Consider the following 21071-nt stretch of genomic DNA (forward strand, 5'->3'; position numbering starts at 1 on the left):
GAGCTGCCAAACTAGGAATTCTCTGTGGTTCCTCATCCATCTGAGCTTGGAAACCAGACTCCCATGGACTATGGAGATTTCAGGTGCGTGTGATTGCATGCAAAGATTGTGTGTACCTGGGCATATGCATTTTTCTAGGCTACAGGTCTAGAACTTCTATCATGGTCTCAAAGGGGTCAGAGACTCAAGAAAGCTTAAGAACCACCTCTTTTGGGAGTGTCCTCTTTTGCAAAATGGGGAGAATTGAGGGCTGGACTAAGGGACATCTCTGTTCCAACCATACTCCTCTTCTTACAATCAGATACTCCAGTCCCCTGTCTCAGTGTTCCCCATGGGTGAGTTCCCAAACCCCTTTTTCTACTCCTATCCCAGTCCACCACACAGCAGCAATCTTAGGGCAGCTGGTTGGGTTAATGCAGTCTCCCCCGACTCCACGCTGAGAAGTCCTTGTTCATCCAGGGGAGGAATTAGGACTCTCAGGTAGGGAACTGGGGGTGGAAGGCCACTGTGGCCCCACAGCCAGCTCCCTATGACACAGATGGGGTGGTGCCTCCTTTCCCATCTGCCTGCAGCTCTTGTGGCATTCTATCAACAAGCCTGCCCGTAAATATTCGGGCGTTTAGAGGGAGAGGAGTACGAAGAAAAGGCGTGCCCCAGGGCAGCTTGGCAGGTGCAGGAGCACTGCTGGGGTTTGTGGGTGTCTGGAGGAGCCTCTTCTCTGCCACAATGGACCACGGGCCATGGCAAGCCCCTTTGGCCCTGTTTCTGTTTCCTGATCCATGAAAGCCAGGGTGTGCACCTTGGGATTGGTGAGGTCCACCTGGCTTGACATTTCTTCATCTTGCAAAGGGATGCTGCTTTCCAGATGGTGCGAGAGCAGGGTAGAGAGTGTGGCCAAGCCACCATTTAAGGTGTTGGCTCTTCACGTGGCAAGGAACCCACTGTGGGATCGCACTCACTCACAGAGAGTTTAACCCGAGTCAACCGAGGAAGTGGTGACAATAAATGCTCAGTTGTTCTTGGGCCACACGATAGAAGGAGGGAGAGTGAGGAGGTTTCTATCCTGGACAGGTGACAGCAAGCTCCCCTGCCTGGGAAGGATGCACCTCTAAGACCCAACCGGCAGGGCCTCGCTGTCCCCACATCTCTGTTCTCAGTGGGTCTGGGGCAGGGAGCGGGTGGAGTAAGACCAGGGCAGAGGTTTGGGAAGTTCGGAGCTGACCCAGGATGCACGGCTGCTTTGGGCTGTCCTGTCCCTGGAGGTGCTCAGGCAGAGGCTGGAGAGGCTGTTGGGATTTTAGGATTTGATGACCCTTCCCTTTTCTCTTATTTTCCTGGCCTTCTCTACTTCCCACCTCAGTCCAGACTCTTATATCTGAGCTCAGAGCTGGATCTGGGGTCAGCAGCTGGGCAGGGGTCCTGGGGGTGGTGGTGGGAGATAAGGGAGGATTTAATCGTGTGTTGGGAGCGGTCTGGGGAAGTCTCTGGATGTTGGAGCAGGAAGCTTTCACCGCATCCCGTGGCTGGAGGGACATCCTTGAAGACTGCGGGTGAGGAGGCAGCTCCAGCAGTGCTCCAGGGGGGCCAGTCCGGCGGTGCCGAGGGGAGAGGGCACGGAGACCACCCTGAGGGCAGGGTCTCCGGGCACGACAGGCGGGGGCTTAGACCAGGGCGGCGGCTCCGGGTGAGAAGAAGTGACGATGCTGCCATGCAAGGGGAGCCGCCAGGGCCTCGTGTCTTATGCTGGTTGTTGTAATATATTATGTTATTACACACACAGACACACACAGACTCTGTAAAGTTATCTGAAAAGAACTCGAATTCTGCCTCAATGGTTGGTTATTTCAGGGAAAAGTGTTCAAAGTCTGAAATGTTTTTATAATTGTTTTAATTTTTTATGCTCATTAAACTGCTAGAAAGCCCAGTAGCCCCCACTCCCAAATCTTCTAACACACCCCTTAAATTCCTCCCTAGCTTTAAGCCCATGTGGCTCCAGAATGTCCCCCAGAAGCACGCAGAGAAGGCATCGTGGTGGCGCAGAGAGGGGGAGGGACTTAGGTGAGGCCGCATTTGCAGACCTTCAATCAACAAACCTGCACTGGGCACCTCCTAGTGTTTCCGTCCTGCTTCGTCTTGTCTGTCTGCGTCCCTTCATTAGAACACCGGCTCCTTGACGGCAGGACTCGGTGTTTTGTTTGCCGCTGGGCCCTGGTGCCCAGAGCAGAGCTGGGCACACCCAGGGTGTCCCGTAAACATTTGTTTCTAGATGAGGAAGCGGCGGCTCAGAGGGTTTTGGTCACTTGCCCCAGGCTACACAGCCAGGAAGTGGGGTGGCAAGTTTCACCCCAAGTCTGTGTGACTCATGTGTTGGGAAGGACCTGAGCCCTGGGTGATGTGGCTGAAAGGCGCTGCTGTAGAACTTTCCGCAGGCCGGCCCGGCCGGGGTGAATCCGAGGCAGGGAGGGGTTCTGTCCTGCTCCTCAGGGTTAGCTCCTGGCTTTGGCAAGTCAGCCGAGAGCGGCTGGTCAACTTCCCGGCACTGGGCTGAGGACCAGGCTGCCTGCATGAATCGGTGATGTTGTGTGGGGTGGGGGGCAGGACATGTGGAGAGGGGGGAGGCAGGGGTGGGACCCAGCCGCTGGGGCGGGGGAGGAGGGCATGGTGGGCACAGAGAGGGGTGTCTCCTCGACTCAGACTCTAACGTGCAAAAATCAACCAGGCACTTGCTGAAACGCAGATGCTGACTCAGGCGGCCGGGTGGGGCCTGAGGTTGCTTTTCTAACAAGCTCCAGGATGCGGGTGCTCCTGGCCCAGGGCCCCTCTTGAGCAAGGTCCTAGAGGCCCAGAACCACAGCTGCCTCAGTGGGGTTGGAATGGGGGTCCCCTGGGCAGGTCTAGCCCCGGGCTGCCCTGGCTCTGGCCAGGACTGGGGTGTCACTGCCACAGGTGAGAAACAAACAGACACCTGCTGGGGAGAAGGGCTGGTGCAGGCGGGGGTGGGGGTGGGCATGGGGGGGCTCCACAGGGCACCACTGCAGACCTTGCCTTGTCATTATCTTCAGGAGTGATCCCCGGGACGCTGGTGACTTGGCTAAAGGCTCGGCGAGGTGGGCTCCCATCCGGGGGAGGGGGTGGGTGAGGGACAGTGGGTGGCTGTGGCCGGGAGGTGGGAGAACCAAGGGGAGTCCAGGAAGGAGGTGAGTGTCCGGGGCACAGGGCAGCGGCTGTGCCCGGGAAGATGGGCACGCTGAGGCACCCCGAGCCCGGCCCCCTGTCATTGCCGCCTGCGTTCCGGGTCCTGCAGCTGGCGACCTCAGACCCTTCCCGGATAGAAGGTACACGCGTGCCTCGGGCTATCAGCAACGGGGCCTTTTTCCCCTTTTCTGGAGCCCAGTGGGGAAAGCAGAGGGGAGGATCTCAGGGAGTGGAGGGAGCGGCTTGGGGGGAAAGCCGTGGGGAGGAAAGGAGGTGGCTGAGCTGTGCAGGAAGACGGCCTGGGGTCCCAGGCGGCCTGGATGCGAGAGTCACAAGACACGGGGTGGCTGGCGGCAGGGAAGGGAGGCAGGCTGCCGCCCGGAAGCTGGGAGATTGGCCTCGGAGAACGTTTGGGTGCTCTGAGTGGGAGCAAAGGGGAGGAAGGGAGTGAAATCCCCGGAGAGGGGGAGAGCGGTCCTGGGGAAAGTTCACTGTGGAAGTTTAGTAACTGGGGAGGGGCAGGAGCAGAGTGGGGGCAGGAGAAGGGGCCTCTGGAGCAGCCCCGAAGCCGGACCGGCTCTGTACACAGGGGGGGCCCCGCTGTGCTGCACCCCGTGGGGGCCACCTTGGCTTGGGGGTGGAGGTGGAGGGTCCCGTGGAGCTCTGGGGGAGGGAAGGCCCAGACCGTGACCCGATACAGAGGGTGACAGTCAGTGCCCAAAGAGACCGGGTTGGAAAATCCCCTACCTGTCTGCAGGAAAAGGGCCCCTTAGAAATAACTGAAGCAGGGCAGGGGGCAGGGAGCCTGGGTGGGTACTGGTTTAGTGGGTGCCCAGGGAAGGCCTCTGTGCTGAGATGTTTGAGCAGAGGCCTGATGAGTCAGTTGTGGGAGCCAGCCATGGGATGTCTGGAGGAAAAGTTTTCCAAACCGGGTCTGTTGGCTTGCGTTTGGCTCAAGGGGGCCTAGGATTTCCTTTAAGGCTGTTGAACTGATGCACGGGGGAAGGAAGCAGCAGTCTGGGGGAGTCTGTCTAAGATCAGAGAGAGAGAGGGCACCTTTGTCTGGAAGCTGGACTTGAGAATGGTCCATTGTGACAGGGTCCTGGATGGGATTAAACTGTGGAGCGAGTGACCTGGGAGGTTAAATACTAATTACAGTAACAACCCATTGAGCACCGATTTAGCAAGGATAATTTCAACCCAAACCAAATCTCATTCAGAGATGAGAACACTAAAACAGGTTCTCAAGGTCATGTGCTGCTGAGCTCCCCCTGAGATTTCGGTCAATGCCCTGACCCTGGCATTGCCCTCTTTCCACCATGCCATGCTGAGGTCAGTTATATATCCTGGTGGTCTGTGATATTCATACAAAACAACGGTAAGTGGATCAGAAACAGCAACAACAGTCATGTGCAAGACAAAATGGATTGTGCTGTATCGATTGTGAATGGTGTCCCCTTTCTAGAGGATGCAATGGAAATGATTGAAATTAATTTTAAAATTGGGGTTAGACAATGATATCTAGAGGTTGAGCAGATTTATTTTTTACAAGAAGGTATTTAATGTCCGAGAGTGGCGGGAGATTGTGTGTGTATAAAATCTTACATGAAGAAAGCCCTTGTGTAAAGAAGCAGAGCCAGAGGCCAGGAGAGCAAACTGGAAATTCCTGTTGGCAGAAATGGTTAGTGGCAAGCATAAGGGAGAAGAGGGGACGTGAGCGGCGTGTCAATTGCAGAGTTCAAAGTAAAGATGACCGATGTCAGCATGGATGAGGAGGGAGAGGTTTTCCTAAAGCGCTCCAAGTGAAGGACAAACTTGAAGGAAACAGAGACAGGGCCGAGAAATGTCAGTGAATGCCACTTATTTTAAAAAAATAAACTTTTTAGATTTACAGAAAAGTTGCAGATCGTGGAATTTTAAAAGTAGTTCTTCAAGGAACTAAAGAACTCTGAGCCCAACTTTAAAAGTGAATTCTTTGGGGGTGGTTGCCCCTTCTGCACAGATTAGGGCTCAGTTTAAGGGGTTGCATGAAGGAGAGGGAGGCAACAAGGAATTAGGACATGAAAATCGGGAGAGTGATCCGGGAGGGTCTGGAAGTGGCCAGGAATTCCCCACCAACCTCCCGGGACATTCCCCGTTTGCTCCAGGGGTGGGAGCTTGCCCCATACTGCAGAGCCTAAGGAGCCAGGGCTAGAACCTTCCCCCTCATCTGATGTCTGGTCCAAGCGTTCCTTCCTCCCCTTTCTGCAAAGCGGGGTGAGTTTGGGAATTTATCCTTTATTGCAGACCTGTGCAAACTCTTGGGTGAGATGGCAGATCAAGTGAAGGCTCCAGAACCCCCTTTCCCAACTTCCCACTACAATACCGATGCAATCATACAACAGGAGATGCCCTGTCTGCACTAGCAACTATCCTTAAGAATCCAGACTGTGGGGGAGCCTTCTGGATCTTCCACTAAATATGCTAAAAAGTAAGATTCAGAAGCAACGCTGATAACTGACTTTGCTTTAACGTGTTTGTAAAACTGCACATAGTTCACAAATCCCAGTGCAGAATTCGAAGGGAAATATATAAAACAGGAAGCATAAAACAAGGAGAGGGCATTGTCATGAGACAGAGAGTAGGATTTGTCCTGCTGCTCTGGAAATGCTGCTAAGGCCGAACGTGCCCATGTTCTGGGTGCGCGTTTCTGCTGCAGCTTAAGTCAGCCAGCAGAGCTGTAGGGCCTGCAGAAGGCGGGTGCTCCTGACCTGGGTCTCCCCCCACCATGGATAAAAGAAAATGAAGAGGGGGGCACTTGGCTTTATGGGTTGGTGGGTGGGTGACATACTCATGCAGAGAGAAAGCCTAGGGTCTCCTAGGTCTATGCACAAAAGAATTGAAAGCAGGGACTCAGATACTCGTGCACCAACATTCACTATTATAACAACAGCATCATTATCCACAATAACCAAAAGGTGGAGGCAGCCCAAGTGGCCCTCGACAGATGAATGGATGAGCAGAATGTGGTTCAAACACACAGTGGGATATTATTCAGCCACAACAAGGAATGAAGTTCTGAGTCATGCTACGACATAGATGAACCTTGAAGACATTGAATGAAAGAGTACAACACAAAAAGGCAAATATCATAGGATCCCACTTGTATGAAATGTCTAGAATAAGCAAATTCAGGGACAAAAAAGTAGATTAGATGTTACCGGGGGCTGGGGGTGGGTGGGAATGGGGAGTTGTTGCTTAATGGGTACAGAGTTTCTGTTTGGGGTGATGAGCATGTTTTGGTAGTAGACAGAGGTGATGGTGGTGCAACCTTGTGAATATAATTAATGCCAGTGAATTGTACACTTAAAAATGGTTAAAGTGGCAAATTTTATGATATATATACAAATACGCACAATTTAAAAAATGTTAAGGAAAAAAAAAAGCCTGGGGTGCCTGCAAGAAGGAGGGGAAACTGGGAGCTTTGTGGGCTGCAGAACCCAAGGCGGTCCTGGAGTTGAGATGCTCTGAGAGCTTTGTCCTTCGCCGCCCACCTGTGCTTCCTGAGGTGTGGGGAGGACACCTGGAACAGGAGACTGGAGCTGGCTTCTGGTTGGGGGATTTCTGGAGGCAGGGCCGTTGTGCCTCAGGACATGGGGGGCCATGGCTGGGGGTCCTGGAGGAAGGTGAGACACCACCACACCTTAGCCTTGTTCTCCATGGCCTTCAGGGCAGGCCTTGCAGGAAGACCCCAGTGTTTCCTGAGGCTCCTTGTGAAGCAGCCCAAAGTTCAGCAAGGGGCAGGGGTGAGGGCTGCCCAGAGGCCACCAGGCCAAGCCGCAGGATGCTCAAGCTGTAGAAGGGGCTGGGAATGTGCACGCACCTCAGGGGCAGGGGGAGACATGGTGGCCCCACTGGGAAGGGTGGTCTCCAGTGGGGTGAGGGGTGGGTGCTGTTCAATAGTGGCCCAAGGCAGCCTCACATATCCCACAAGCCAGGCTGAACCAGAGTTGCCACCACCACTGATGCGCAGCCAGGCACGGAAGGAGACCTCGGCTAGTGGATCCCTGCCCCTCACCCTGGCCTCTGGGGAAGGGGGCAGGGGTGTGTCCAGAACACATCATCTCCCACCCCCCAATCAGCTGGGCGCACAAGTCTAGCCTGTGCTGGAGGGAAAGGAGAAGAGCTTTGAACAGCATGAGGTTAAGTTTGGAAGTTTTGAACATGGCTGAACTGGGCAAAGGATATGAACAGATAGATCACAGAAAACGAAATACACATGGCTCAAACATCCATGAAAAGATTTTCAACCTCATGTCTCATGAGAGAAAAGAAAATTCGAGCCACACTGAGATACCTCTTTTCACCTTTTATGTTGGCAAAAATTCACAAGTTTGAAAAAACTTGGCGAGGCTGAGAGGAAACAAGCAACCCCCATCGTTGCTGGTGGGTTTTACCTTGACTCAATCCCAGCTGGGCAATTTGGCAACATCCATGGGAATAGAAAGCAGTATGCTTTGACCCTGCAATGCTACCTGCAGGAATAAGGCCCCAATCTACCTGCCCGTGTGGAGTTGCATATACCCAGGCAAGTAGCAAATGCCTGGAGACAACCGGAAAGTCTCTCAGTCAGAAACTGGTCACATAAATTATAAAAATCTCAACATTTTCCCAAATGGAATATGATGCAGTTGTAACAGCAAAAAAGAGGTAGCTGTATGTACTTATCAAGAAAGGACTCTAAGATATCTCAAGAGAAATAAAAAAGGGTGGAAAAGTATGTATTATATGCCCCCTTGAAAGTAAAAGGAGGAAATAGATACAAATTTATCTAGAGGTGCCTAAAAATTCTGGAGCCACAAGAAATTAGTATCGACGGCTATGTATTTTCTTATCAGAGGTAGGAGCCTGGGAAGATTAGGAAGAGGGTTGGAAGGGAAGGAGACTTTAAACTATATACCTTTTAATATATATATTTTTTTAATTTTAACAACTGTCAGTGTATTGACATATTCAGAAATTACATAGATAAATCTTTTGAGAGAAAATGAATAGGACAAGGTCTTAAATAGAGAAATGAAACAGTTCTAAAAGCCAAAGATGACAAGGAAGTTAAGGAATCTGGTCAAGAAGCTTCCAAGCGCCTTGCTATGCAGCAGGGAAGAGGGTTTGGGCAGAGGAGAACTGGTAGCAATAATAGGGGAAAATAAAGCTGTTTATCTTCATACCTCCAAAAATCGAGACTTCTCAATAAACCAGATATAGAATAAGAATGAACAGTCAAATTAAATGTTTTGATTCTCTTATTAAAAAGTTCTCAGAGTGATTTAAACAAAACTGAGGCAATTTTGTAATTACCAGCAAGTCTTAATACAATATCAGACATTAGTAGGCTTGTTGACAAAATTAAATACCAGTCCCCAGTAAAAACCTTTAAAAATGACTGGAAGCAAAACTCACCATGATAAAGAATAGAGTGTATGTCACAAACCTGGGAAGGTGAAAAATGAGGTGTTTCCACTAAAAGTGAGATTCCTGTTATCATCATTAATATGTTTCTTGAGGTTTTGGCAATTTTAATGAGATATGAAACAAAGTTTCAGAAAGAAAGATGAAATAATCATAATTTGCAGGTGACATGATTTGTATGCCTAGAAGACTCAAAGGGAGCTCTCGAAACTATTGGCATTACAGGGCCAGAAGAGTGTAGATGCACCCAAAATAAACAATAACAACTTTGAATATAGAGAGATTTCAATCATACAGTAATAAAACCAGAAAACCCAGGGTAACCTTATTAAGTACATATGACCTCTCTAAGGGAAAAATTGAGAGATGAAAGAAGATGCGTACGTCTAAAGAGGAATATGATTTTCTTGAATGGGAAAATGGTATATTAAAAATATGTCATTTCTCACCAGTCAATACATAGGTTTAGTGCCATCCCAATAAAAAAACTGGAATGGTTTGACAAAATGGTTATGAAGATGTCCATCTGGAAGACGGACATGCAAGATTAGCCCATATTTTTTTAAAAATATCGGTAATGATGAGAGCCTCTTTCTCCTAAATGTTAGAAGATGCTATAGTTATAAAAGGAATGAGGTACTGGTACAATTAGTCAATCAGTGGAGCAGGATAGCCAGCCTGGAAATGAACTCTTATCTATAAAAAAATGTTATTTAATACAAGAGGGATTTCAAATATAAAAATGGGTGGGGGTTTTACCAAACCGGACAAAGACATCATAAGAAAAGAAATCCACAGATCATTATCTATTATTGATATAGAAAAAAAATCTTCAACAAAATATTACCAAACCAAATCTAGCAATGTATAAAAAGGATTATACACCATGACCAAGCAGGATTTATCCCAGGAATGCAATGTTAGTTTAACTTCCAATCAATAAATAGAATACTCCATTCATATCAATAGAATAAATATCATACTCCATTCATATCAATAGAATAAATATCATACTCCATTCATATCAATAGAATAAATTAACTGGATAAAATCACCTTAAGTCATATCATTCAGAAACAGCCATTGTTTATATTTTTGTTGTTGTTGTTGTTAAATTCAGTTTTATTGAAATACATTCACACACCATACAATCACCCAAATCACAAAAAGCCATGTGGTCATCTCAATAGACACAGAAAGAGCATTTGACAAAATTCAGCACTCCTTCATGACAAAAACATTCAATAAACTAAGAATAGAAGGGAAATCCCTCAATATGATAAAGGGCGTCTATGAAAACTCCCACAGCTAACATCCTACTTAAGGGTGAAAGACTGAATACTTTTAGCTTAAGGTCTGGAATAAGACAAGAATGTCCGCTCTTATCATTTCTATTCAACATTGTACTGGAGGTTCTAGCCAAGGCAAGAAAAAGAAATAAATGGAATTCTGATTTCAGAGGAAGCAGTAAGACTCACTCTATTTGCAGATGGATGATCTTGTGTATAGAAAATCCTAAGGAATCCACTAAAAAATGATTAGAACTAATAAATGGGTTCAGCAAGATTGCAGGATACAAGATCAATATAAAAATCAATTGCATTTTATACAGTAGCAATAAGCAAACTGGAAATGAAATTAAGAAAACAATTCCATTTCCAATAACTTCAAAAAGAATAAAGTAGGAATAAATTTAACAACGGAAGTATACACCCTGGAAACTACAAAACACTGTAGAAAGAAATGAAAGACTGAAAGACATTCCACATTCTTGGGTCAGAAGACTTCATATTGTTAACATAGTGATACTTCCCAAATTTTTCTACAGATCCACCACAATCCCCAACAAAATCCTGGCTGGCATCTTTGCAGAAACTGACAAGCCAATAATATATTTCACATGGGAACTCAAGGGACCCAGAAGGCCAAAACAATCTTGAAAAGGAAGAACAAAGTTGGACTTTCCAATTTCAAAATCTACTACAAAGCTACAGTAATCAATACAGTGTGTAACGGCAGAAGGGTCAACACATAGATCAACCTGAACTGAGAGTCCAGAAGGAAACCCCCACATCTATGGCCTATTGATTTTCGACAAGAGTGCCAAGACGTTCATTGGGGGAAAGAATAGTCTTTTCAACAAATGGTGCTGGCACAACTGGATATCCAAATGCAAAAGAATGAATTTGGATCCCTATCTTACAGTACATAAAGAAAATGGACTCAAAATGGAGCAAAGACTAAATGTAAGAGCTAAATCACTATAAAACTCAGAAAAAATAATAGACGTAAACCTTCTTGCTGTTGGATTAGGTAGGGGTTTGTTAGCTATGACACCCAAATCACAAGCAACAAAATAAAAAATAGATACATTGTGCACCACCAAAATTAAAAACCTTTGTGTTCCAAAGAACACCATCAAGGAAGTGAAAAGACAACCCACAGAATAAGAGAAACTTTTTGCAAATCATGTATCTGATAAGGGTACTTGTATCTAGAGCATATAAAGAACTCCTTTTTTTTAATTTTTTAAATTTTAATTTTAATTAATTTATTTATTTTTAAGAGGGTAAAGTTTATTTTTAAAATCAAACAAATTTATACTAAATGTATATGTATACTTGAGAAGATACAGATAAGTGAAAGATTTAAAAATCATATAAGATAAGAAAAAAATTTTAAATTAACTGGATAAAATCACCTTAAGTCATATCATTCAGAAACAGCCATTGTTTACATTTTTTTTTTTGTTAAATTCAGTTTTATTGAAATACATTCACACACCATACAATCATCCATGGTATACAATCCATGGTATACAATCCACTGTCCACAGTATGATAACATAGTTATGCGTTCATCACCACAATCTATCTCTGAACATTTTCCTTACATCAGAAAGAACCAGAACAAAAATAAAAAATAAAAGTGAGAAAAGAACACCCAAATCATCCCCCCCATCCCACCCCATTTGTCCTTTAGTTTTTATCCCCATTTTTCTACTCATCCATACACTAGATAAAGGGGGTGTGATCCACAAGGTCTTCACAATCACACTGTCACCCCTTGTAATCTACATTATTATATAATTGTCTTCAAGAGTCCAGGCTGCTGGGTTGGAGTTTGGTCGTTTCAGGTATTTACTTCTAGCTATTCCAATACATTAAAACCTAAGAGGTGTTATCTATATAGTGCATAAGAATGTCCACCAGAGTGACCTCTAGAGTACATAAAGAACTCCTACAACTCAATAATAAAAGACAACCAATTAAAAAACAGGCAAAGTATCTGAATACACATTTCTCTAAAGAAGATATATAAGTGGCCAATACGCACATGTGAAGATGCTTAACCCCATCAGGCATTAAGGAAATGCAAATCAAAACCATATTGAAATACTATTTCATATGCACTAGTGTGGAAAGCCGCCTCCCGAATCGGGCCTAGCGTATGCGCTGCAGCCTGCTCTAGAGTTACCCCCGCCCATCGAGTGAGCCAAGATGGCGCCTGCATCCTGTTTCCGCATAGTGACGCATGTATCCGCCACCCGCTCCTACCAATCGAAATCCTGTATACGCGATACTAGCCTAGAAGCTTATTGGTTGTTAATTGTGTATAAAAGGTCTTACCCGGACGGGGTAGGGTGAGACAGCCCACAAGGAGCCGTGCCTGACGGCCACATCGAGGCTGCTCTCCCACGAGGCGCCGTGCCCCGTGTGGGAACCAGTAACACAGAATGTTCATCTAGCTGTAGTAAAGGGCTTGCTTTCACAACTGCCGTGTGGTTCGAGTCGTGATTCATGACCAGGTTAGTTCGCGCAGTCTGCATCTCTCTCTCTCCTTCCCTGTTTCCCCTCGCCGGCCGGGAACCGGGGACCGAGCGGGGCAGCGCCGGACAAGTGGTGGCCTGTACGGGGAAGCTCCTCCTCCTGCCTCGCTCTCGACGGTCCCTCTGTGAGGAGAGCAGTGCTGCGCGTCGAGCTTACGGCGGACTTCCCGCGCCTGATCAACGCGAGAAGGTGAGTGCGTCTTATTACATGATAGTTAGGGCCCGTGGGTTTTCAGGTGACCCCGGGGGACTCGGAAGAGCTCTCCGAGTGACTGAAGTATAGTGCCGACTGCAATCATGGGGCAGTCCGGAAGTTCACCTCTCTTAGCTCCCTTAAAGAACCTTTTGAAACAACGGGGTATCTCGGTCAGGAAAAGCTCCCTTCAGCGTTTTCTTGATGATGTTGATACTTTTGCCCCTTGGTTTGCCTGCACCGGCAGCCTTAGCCTACCCTCTTGGATGAAGCTCGGTCGCGACATAGACTGAGCGCGCCAGACGGGCGTGTGTATGGACCCGATTCTAGTACCCGTATGGGAGACCGTCCGTGCGGTCCTTGAACTAGAATCGGCTACCGGCCTAAGCCCGTCCTCTGTCTTGCAAGAAGCACGGTGCGCGCTCCAAGAAACCCAGTCAGTTTCGTCAGCGGACGGCTCCTGTAAGGGCAAACCGCCGGAGTCCAGTGACTCTGACTCAGAGTCAGATAGCGATACTGACGAGAAGGCGGAAGCATCCCCGCTAATTGAGTGGGAGGAGCCTCCCGCCACACCCGTGCGGCCTTCCGCCCCGCCAATGTCTACCGCTGCACCCCCAGGGACACCCCAGCTCCCAACTGACGCCTTGGGCGGTCCCACCAAAGGACCTCGCCGAGAGCTCCCTCTAGTGGCCATGCCCAGTAAATGTAATTATCCTTTGCTGCCAGACCCGGAAACCCCGATGGGTCGGTCAGGGGAGGGGCAACCTTTGCCGTACCCCCCGCCCGAGTATAAAGGCCCTGACCCGGTGCTCAGCTGGGCCAGAGGCTCTGTTTGTGTTTTTCCCCAGGAACCAGGACGTCAACCAGTGTGGGTTCCGGAAAGACTGGTGAGAACCGTGACATCACCTGAAGAAGCCAAGGAACAGCTGTCAGAAACGCCAACGAATATACAACCTGAACCATTAGACCAAGCCTCCGACCCTGCTGATGATGGCGACGACCGACAAGACGATAATAGTAGGACTGACCACCCCGCGGTTGCCCAAAAAGAGGATCGGTAACTCTGTTCTTTGCTCTCCTATAGCAATCCTTCTAATCAGCCTTTTTCTTTTTAGTGGAACTGTGGTAGCGCAGGAGAGTGGTCTTTGGGGCCTGTGGCATCATCCCCCGACCCTGGCCCCATTCTCTGCTGGGTCTCCCGCCTCTCCTGTGTTTTTCACTCGTACCCTGTCTCTAGGTCTCCACCACCTGCCTTCTGACCCTCCACAAGCTTCAACGAGTCCTTCCCCCTCACCAATGACACACTGATCCTCTCTTTTGCTAACCTCTCTGTCAAGGTTGTCAACACCACAGTTGCGGCGAATGCTACTTGTGAAACTGGTAATGGCGAGTTAAGTAAGGGAGTCTTGCTTGAATTTCTTAACGTTACAGGGAAGAGCCGCCAGTCTTGTGAAGGGATCTTGAGTAAAAAGGAGACTCAAAGGTGCCTTTTCCTTCCAGGGCTTGCTCCTACAGTCTGCAACCGTTCCAAAGACCCGGATGCCTCGCCGCCCCGCTATCCTAGTGTATCGCCCAAGTTATGTCTGGCTCCCCGTCAAGGCAACCGACTGGGTTGGCCCTGTTTCTCAAGTTGTTTCACTTAACAATATCCCCTTCTCTAAGTCTAGGCGTCCAAGAGGCATAAAAGAATGGCTATCGAATGCTGCCAGTGTAGCTTCCTCTTTGTTTGTCCCAACGATCGGGCAGGCTGTGCTACAAGCATGGACAGATCGGCAGCTCGCCATAACGATGGAAACGGTAAATGGCTTGGTCAACCTTACCCGAGACGTGCTACGCCGCCATAATCAGATGCTGAACTTAAATTTCCAGGCCATTCAGAAACTCCAAGCGGAGATAGATGAACTTGGACTGGAAATAGATGGACTCTGGAGAGTGCTTCAGCAGACATGTGACACCCGGTGGCTTACGGTTAAACTCTGTGTCACTCCTGTCAGGGCCAACGTGACCGGAAGCATTTCCAGAGTCTCTGATTGGCTGAAAAGGTCATATTTTCCTGAATTTGTTAATCTCTCCCAACAGGTGGAATCTAGTTTAGACACAATTGGGGGGATCAAGTTAAAACCCGTTAAAGTCGATCTCTCCGGGTTAGGCGAGGTTCTACAGAAACTATTGCACAGTGTTTCTTCCTGGTTCTCTTGGCCCAATTTAACTAATTGGATCCTCATTGCAGTGGGATTATTGGTGGGATTAGTCGTTGTTAAATGTTTGCTAGAACGCCTGTTTCAAGCGCAGCAGCAATTGCGTGTTACCACTATGATGGCTATGACTCCCACCTCTGTTACCCCCGATAGTGACCGATTTATTAACCATACCCCTTCCTGGTCGCCTCAGGTGGGGCGCTTTGGAGCAAAATTTGTAGCGAATCGCATGGCTGTTTCTCGGGTGTAAAAGGCGACACCAGTAGTCATAATTTTGTCTCAGGTGGGTCTCTAGGGCAGAGTCCTAGTTGTGGCCAGACTGGACCCTAGCCATTGCACAGAGACACCTAGTGACACCCCCGACTCTGGTTACTGCTGTTCCTGCCCCCGTCGTTGTTCCCCAGTTGCCAGGCAAAGCACTGCAGGGAGAGTCACGTTGCTTCCAGCTTACGGACTCTCCGGTCTCCATATGACGTGAGCATTCTGGTTGGTGCTAGAGGCTCCGCCGCTGGATGGCTGAGGCCTAGTCCAGACTCCCCAAAGCACCAAAGAGGTTGTGAACCATTTGGGTTCACGGGAGCACGCTCATCACTGGAGACACTGGGTCAAAAATAAATAAGAAAGGGGGAGATGTGGAAAGCCGCCTCCCGAATCGGGCCTAGCGTATGCGCTGCAGCCTGCTCTAGAGTTACCCCCGCCCATCGAGTGAGCCAAGATGGCGCCTGCATCCTGTTTCCGCATAGTGACGCATGTATCCGCCACCCGCTCCTACCAATCGAAATCCTGTATACGCGATACTAGCCTAGAAGCTTATTGGTTGTTAATTGTGTATAAAAGGTCTTACCCGGACGGGGTAGGGTGAGACAGCCCACAAGGAGCCGTGCCTGACGGCCACATCGAGGCTGCTCTCCCACGAGGCGCCGTGCCCCGTGTGGGAACCAGTAACACAGAATGTTCATCTAGCTGTAGTAAAGGGCTTGCTTTCACAACTGCCGTGTGGTTCGAGTCGTGATTCATGACCAGGTTAGTTCGCGCAGTCTGCATCTCTCTCTCTCCTTCCCTGTTTCCCCTCGCCGGCCGGGAACCGGGGACCGAGCGGGGCAGCGCCGGACACACTAGGATGGCTATAATCAAAAAGCCAGATAACAACAAGTGTAGGCAGGGGTGTGGAGAAATTGGAACCCTGGTGGGAATGTGAAATGATGCACCCACTTTGGGAAACAGTCTGGCAGGTCCTTAAAAGTTTAAACTTGGAGTTACCTTATGACCCAGCAATTCCATTCTTAGGTATACAGCCAAGATAAATGAAGACATATGTCCACACAAACACTTGTACATCAGTGTTCTCAGCAGCATTACTCACAATAGCCTACAGGTAGAAACCACACAACTATTCATCAACTGATGGATGGATAAATGAAATGTGGTATATACATTCGATGGAATATTATTCAGCCAGAAAAAGCAACAAAGTACTGAAACATACTATAACGTGTGTTATTAGAAAAATTATGCTAAGTGAATGAAGCCAGTCACAAAGGACCATGTATTATATCATTCCATTTATATGAAATATCCAGAATAGGTGAATCTATAGAGGCAGAAAGTAGATTAGTGGTTGCCTAGGAGAGAAGTGATGGCTAAGAGGCACTACATTTCTGGGGTGATGAAAATGTCCTAAAATTGATGGTGGTGGTGGTAGTACAACTCTGGGAATATATTAAAAACCATTAAACTGCACACTTTTTGTGGATAAATCGTATAGTATGTGAATTGTTATTTCAAAAAGGGTGGATTGTCAATAAAACTTGTAACATTGGTTAGCAGTTTGGGGAAAAAAAATCACTTTAAATCCTCAAAATAAATTCCACCAAATAAATTCCAAAGGAATTAAAGTATTCCAAAGAAATTAAATTCTTTCTTCTAAACATAGAAAGTTTTGAGAAGGAATTCGGTGGACCCCAGGTCTTGCCGTAGGACACTGGGGTGAGCAGCACAAGTGATGAGAGCGGGAGCTCCAGCCAGCTGTGCCTAGGCTGCATCCCTGTGTGATTTGGACTCGTGGCTTCTCCTTGGGACCTCAGTTCCCTGACTGTCAAGTGTGGACAACAAATGTTACCTAAGTCCTGGGACTATTTCGAGACGCACAGTGCTTGGGACTGAATGTGCGGTACCACTCAATGTGTTTGCTATGCATTATAATGCAAATTAAACGAAAAGCCACTTCCTTCAATAAGTACAATACATAATTATACTTATAGCTCACTTACACAACACAGCATAAATAAACAAGGGGACCAAAGAAAGAAGAATGAGTGATAAGTTTAAAAAATTAGTATTACAAAGATCCTTGGTATGGTTGAGCTCAAATTACCCCGAGTTTCCTAGCAGCCAGCATGAAAAAGGGAAATGTCTCAGTGACTCATTCTATTGCATTCAGAGACACAATCTAACCACTTCCTCAGGAGAGGTGTTGGCGCTCAGGCTGGCAGGGATATCCGTCAAGGGCTCTTACAAAGAGGGAACTGCAGTGTGGTGATTCTCAATCTTTTAAGAGCTTGTCCAGTATACAGATTCCTAGGCCCTGGGCCCAAATACCTGGACTCAGTAAGGCCGAAGTGGGTCTCAGGACGTGCATCTTAGAGAGTATCCCATGATGCCGAAGCAGAGTCCATGGACCCCAGTTTGTTCTTTCCAGTAGGGTCGTCTTTCTTCTGGACCAAGATTTGCACACGCACACGCCTTCCTTAGACTTTTCCCCCATGCTTCTTCAGCTTAGGCTGATGGTGTCACACAACACAACCAAGGAAAAGTGATTCTGTGGGTGATCAGCGTTTCTGCCTGATCCAGGGGAAATTGTGGCGGAGTTTTGGAAGGAGGGATGGACTGCCCATTTACCCTCAGTAGAGCATTCGGTACACGTTTGGTGGAGGTTATTTGGAGATGGAGTTTATAGATGGCAGGTTGACACCCTTAAGACAGATAAGGAGTTAGTATAACCCAGCGGGCCTAGATTATTCTCATAGAGAAAAGAAAATTGTTTTGAATCCATCCTAGTTCATGTCAGGAAGGCAACAGAGCTGCAAAGTTCCATTCCATGTGACAAGGCCTTGACACTTTCAGTTGGAAAATTCCTTGGCAGGCGAGACCAAACTCTTCTTTTTGGCCTCGAACCCACACTCTAAACCAGTAAAACACTGCACAATGTCTTGCCTCTTGCAACATTGCTTCCTGGTTATCTCCTCCAAGATAAACTCTTTGTGAAATGTCCAGTGAGATAATTGAATATGGCAGCTTGTTCTCTGGAAATATTATCTGTACACCAGGGAAAAGGTGGAGACTGCAGCATTTACTAAAGATGGCAATGCTAGTTTTAACTGTGTTGACCAACACCTCTTTTCTCTGGCTTTAATTAGCCAGCTTTACCTGGGGTCCATTGAAGTCCACTTTGGGGTTGGATTCATAAAATCTTTTTGGCCAAGGATAAAAGAATGCTTTTGTACTCTCTGTAGCAGTAGGGGTAGACACCCACGTCATCCTCAAGTGATTCCAACCAATTGTCTGGTGATCCGATGAAGAGGCTGGTGGCACTTCTATTTTAGTCTTTCATACAGTTAAAACAAATTTTAATTTAAGTATAGCAGAATACAGAAAGCGTTATGTGTCCAGCCTCTGAGTTTACAAACTGAACACACATGTGTAACCAGCACTGAGATCAAGAAGCAGAATACAATTGCTGCAAAAGAGAGCTTCCCATGGGCCCCTCCTGGGAAGGATAACTGCCCTCTACGTCTAACGCATAGGCTGGTTTTGCTGCTTTCCACAACATTGAGTGTCTGGGATTCAGGCACGTGGTTGCAAGTCCTTGTAGAAGCTCTGTTCTCATTGTTCTAAGCGGTGGTTCTCACCCTTGATTCTGTGTGAGAAGATCCAAGTCACCTGGAGAGCTATGACACACCGCTGGGCCCACCCTCACAGTTTCTGGGTCAGGGGGTCTGGGGTGGGGCCCCCAGAAGTCGTGCCTCCCAGATGTTGCCCCTGCTGCTGAACCACTTCTTTAATCTGACAGACCCCTCTCCTCTGGGAAAGGAATCTGGGCTTGTCGTTATTGTTCGTTTCAGAAATTGTTAAGGAACCAAACTGACCTTGGTGGAGGGACGGGGCAACGTGGGGATGAGCTGGCTTTCCCGGGGGCAGGTTGGGTGATCAGCCTGAGTTCCAGGACGACTGCTGGCCTCCATGCTTCAGTCACCCGCTGGGGTCCGGAGAGAGGGTTCCACTTCTCTGCAGCCGTGCTCCTCACCGGGACCCCAGTGACTTGAGTCCTCAGGGCCTCTGGGCTTCTGGGCTGGGCACACCAGAGCCAGGGACCGTGGCCCCTTCGTGAGCGTGCACCCTCCTTAAACTGGAAGGGCTTTGGGGGAGATCTCTGGAATGTAAACTGGTCAGACCTGGCCAGAAGTCCCCGCATCCCACCGCACGCAGCACCAATCAGCTGCCACCCAGGACATGGGCACCGGGCCCCAGGTCACCTCCAGGCCACCTCCAGCCCTCAGAGGGGATTCTGGTGAGGGGTCCACTTCTTCCTCTTCTCTCCGACGCCTATCCACCTCCGGGGGCTTCGGGGTGTGTGTGCGAGGCTCCGGCACCCCAGCCTCTCGGCTGCTTCCCGGCCAATGACGGTTGGTTTGGGTCCTCTCCTCTCTCAGGGCTGCCCACAGCCCTTCTCCCGCCATCCTCTTTCTCGGGCCCTCAGCTGCTTCTGAGGCTTTAACTGGCTGCTCTGTCCAGATGACCGGGGCCCTCCTCCCGAGCTGGACACCCGATGGCTGTGTCTCTGTCTGCCATTGATGTGTCCTGGACAGGTGGGTGGGTGATTCTGTGAGCCTTGCACAAACGTCCCCTGTCGGGAGGAAAAGCCGCATCTGGAGGAGGCTGCCCTGGTGGGAGGGGGAGGCTCTGGTCACCTCGGCTGTCCTACCCCAGGGGTGGTGACGAAGGTAAAGCGGCCCAGACAAGGCCCTGAGCTGAAGTCACCACTTTCTGGCTTCCCAGAGGAAACCAACAGTTAACAGAAAATTTGTTTGGTTTCAGGCACAGCTGAGGCACTTTCCACTTAACTCATTGGCTCCTCAGGACCACCCTGGGCAGGGGGTGTGGGGTGGTTCTTGGTACCCTGTTAGAGAAGAGGAACCTGGAGCTCAGAGAAATTCAGGGACTTGCCTGACAGCACACAGCTAGTAAGTGGCCAAGGCAGGATTTGAACCCGGGTCTTTGGGCTCCCAGGCCTGCCTGCTGCTCCGAGAGTGGGAACGGCTGAGGCCGACAGGGGTGGGTGGAGAGACCCTGCCTCCGAGGCCCCACAGCCCTTCTCAAAGAGCAAAGATCCGAGACAGAGCCCAAGGCCAGGGACAAAGCCAGAGGCTAAGGCCAGCCCTGGCTCTCTCAGGCTCCCCAGCCAGCACGCGTCAGGGGCTATGACAGTCTGCTCATTACTGGGGAGAGGCTGCTAAGTGGGAGCCCTCGGCAGGCCAGCGGACAGGGTCTGAGCTGGTGCAGGGACTTCCTCCCCAAAGTGGCTGCGGAAACCATGGCTACCCACAGAAGGACAACGGCCATTTCCATGCTTCTTGGTGAGGGGCTTTTGGGGTCTTGGGGGTGGGAGTAGAGGGGATGAAGGTAGGGAGCTTGGGGGTGGGGAGCCACTCAGTGTGGGGGATCTTCTCCTTTCTTCCAACAGCTAAGTCAGGTTGAAGTTGCAAATCCCCCGAAAGTGAAGCACGTCCTGGCAGGACCCCCAGAATGTGTCGCAGCTGTGCATTTTCCTCACTGGGTCTCCTTGGCCCTCGAGCCTCAATTTCTCCCCTGTAGGCAACACATACCCAGTCTACAGGAGGAGGTGCAACATGAGGTTGGACTTGCTCCATGGGGAGCAAGCATACCTCCGCGTCCACCCTGTGCTCGGGGGCCTGGGGAGCAGGCAGGAGGGAATTTCCTAACATCCTTCATCATCCTAAACATGAACATTTGTCCCCTGTTTCCCTCCTGGAACCTTCTGTCATCTGTGCTGTGATTGTGTGAGGATGAAACAAGACTATGGTGGTGCTTGGCAAAACCTCAACATGCCACGAATGGTCCATTACTCCAGGCTGCCCTTTTTATTCCTCAGAGCTAAATGAATGATCTGCTTGTTTAAATTGCCTTGACT

The 21071-nt window shown here is 48.9% G+C and overlaps 1 protein-coding gene across 1 annotated transcript in view; it reads right to left on the reverse strand.

The window, feature by feature from the left end:
- NGEF (neuronal guanine nucleotide exchange factor) overlaps positions 1-21071 on the reverse strand; it is a 128101-nt gene that overhangs the window by 82331 nt on the left and 24699 nt on the right. The gene's annotated exons all lie outside the window — the stretch shown is intronic.

Source organism: Choloepus didactylus, chromosome 9, assembly GCF_015220235.1.
Source record: "Choloepus didactylus isolate mChoDid1 chromosome 9, mChoDid1.pri, whole genome shotgun sequence".
Lineage (NCBI taxonomy): Eukaryota > Metazoa > Chordata > Mammalia > Pilosa > Megalonychidae > Choloepus > Choloepus didactylus.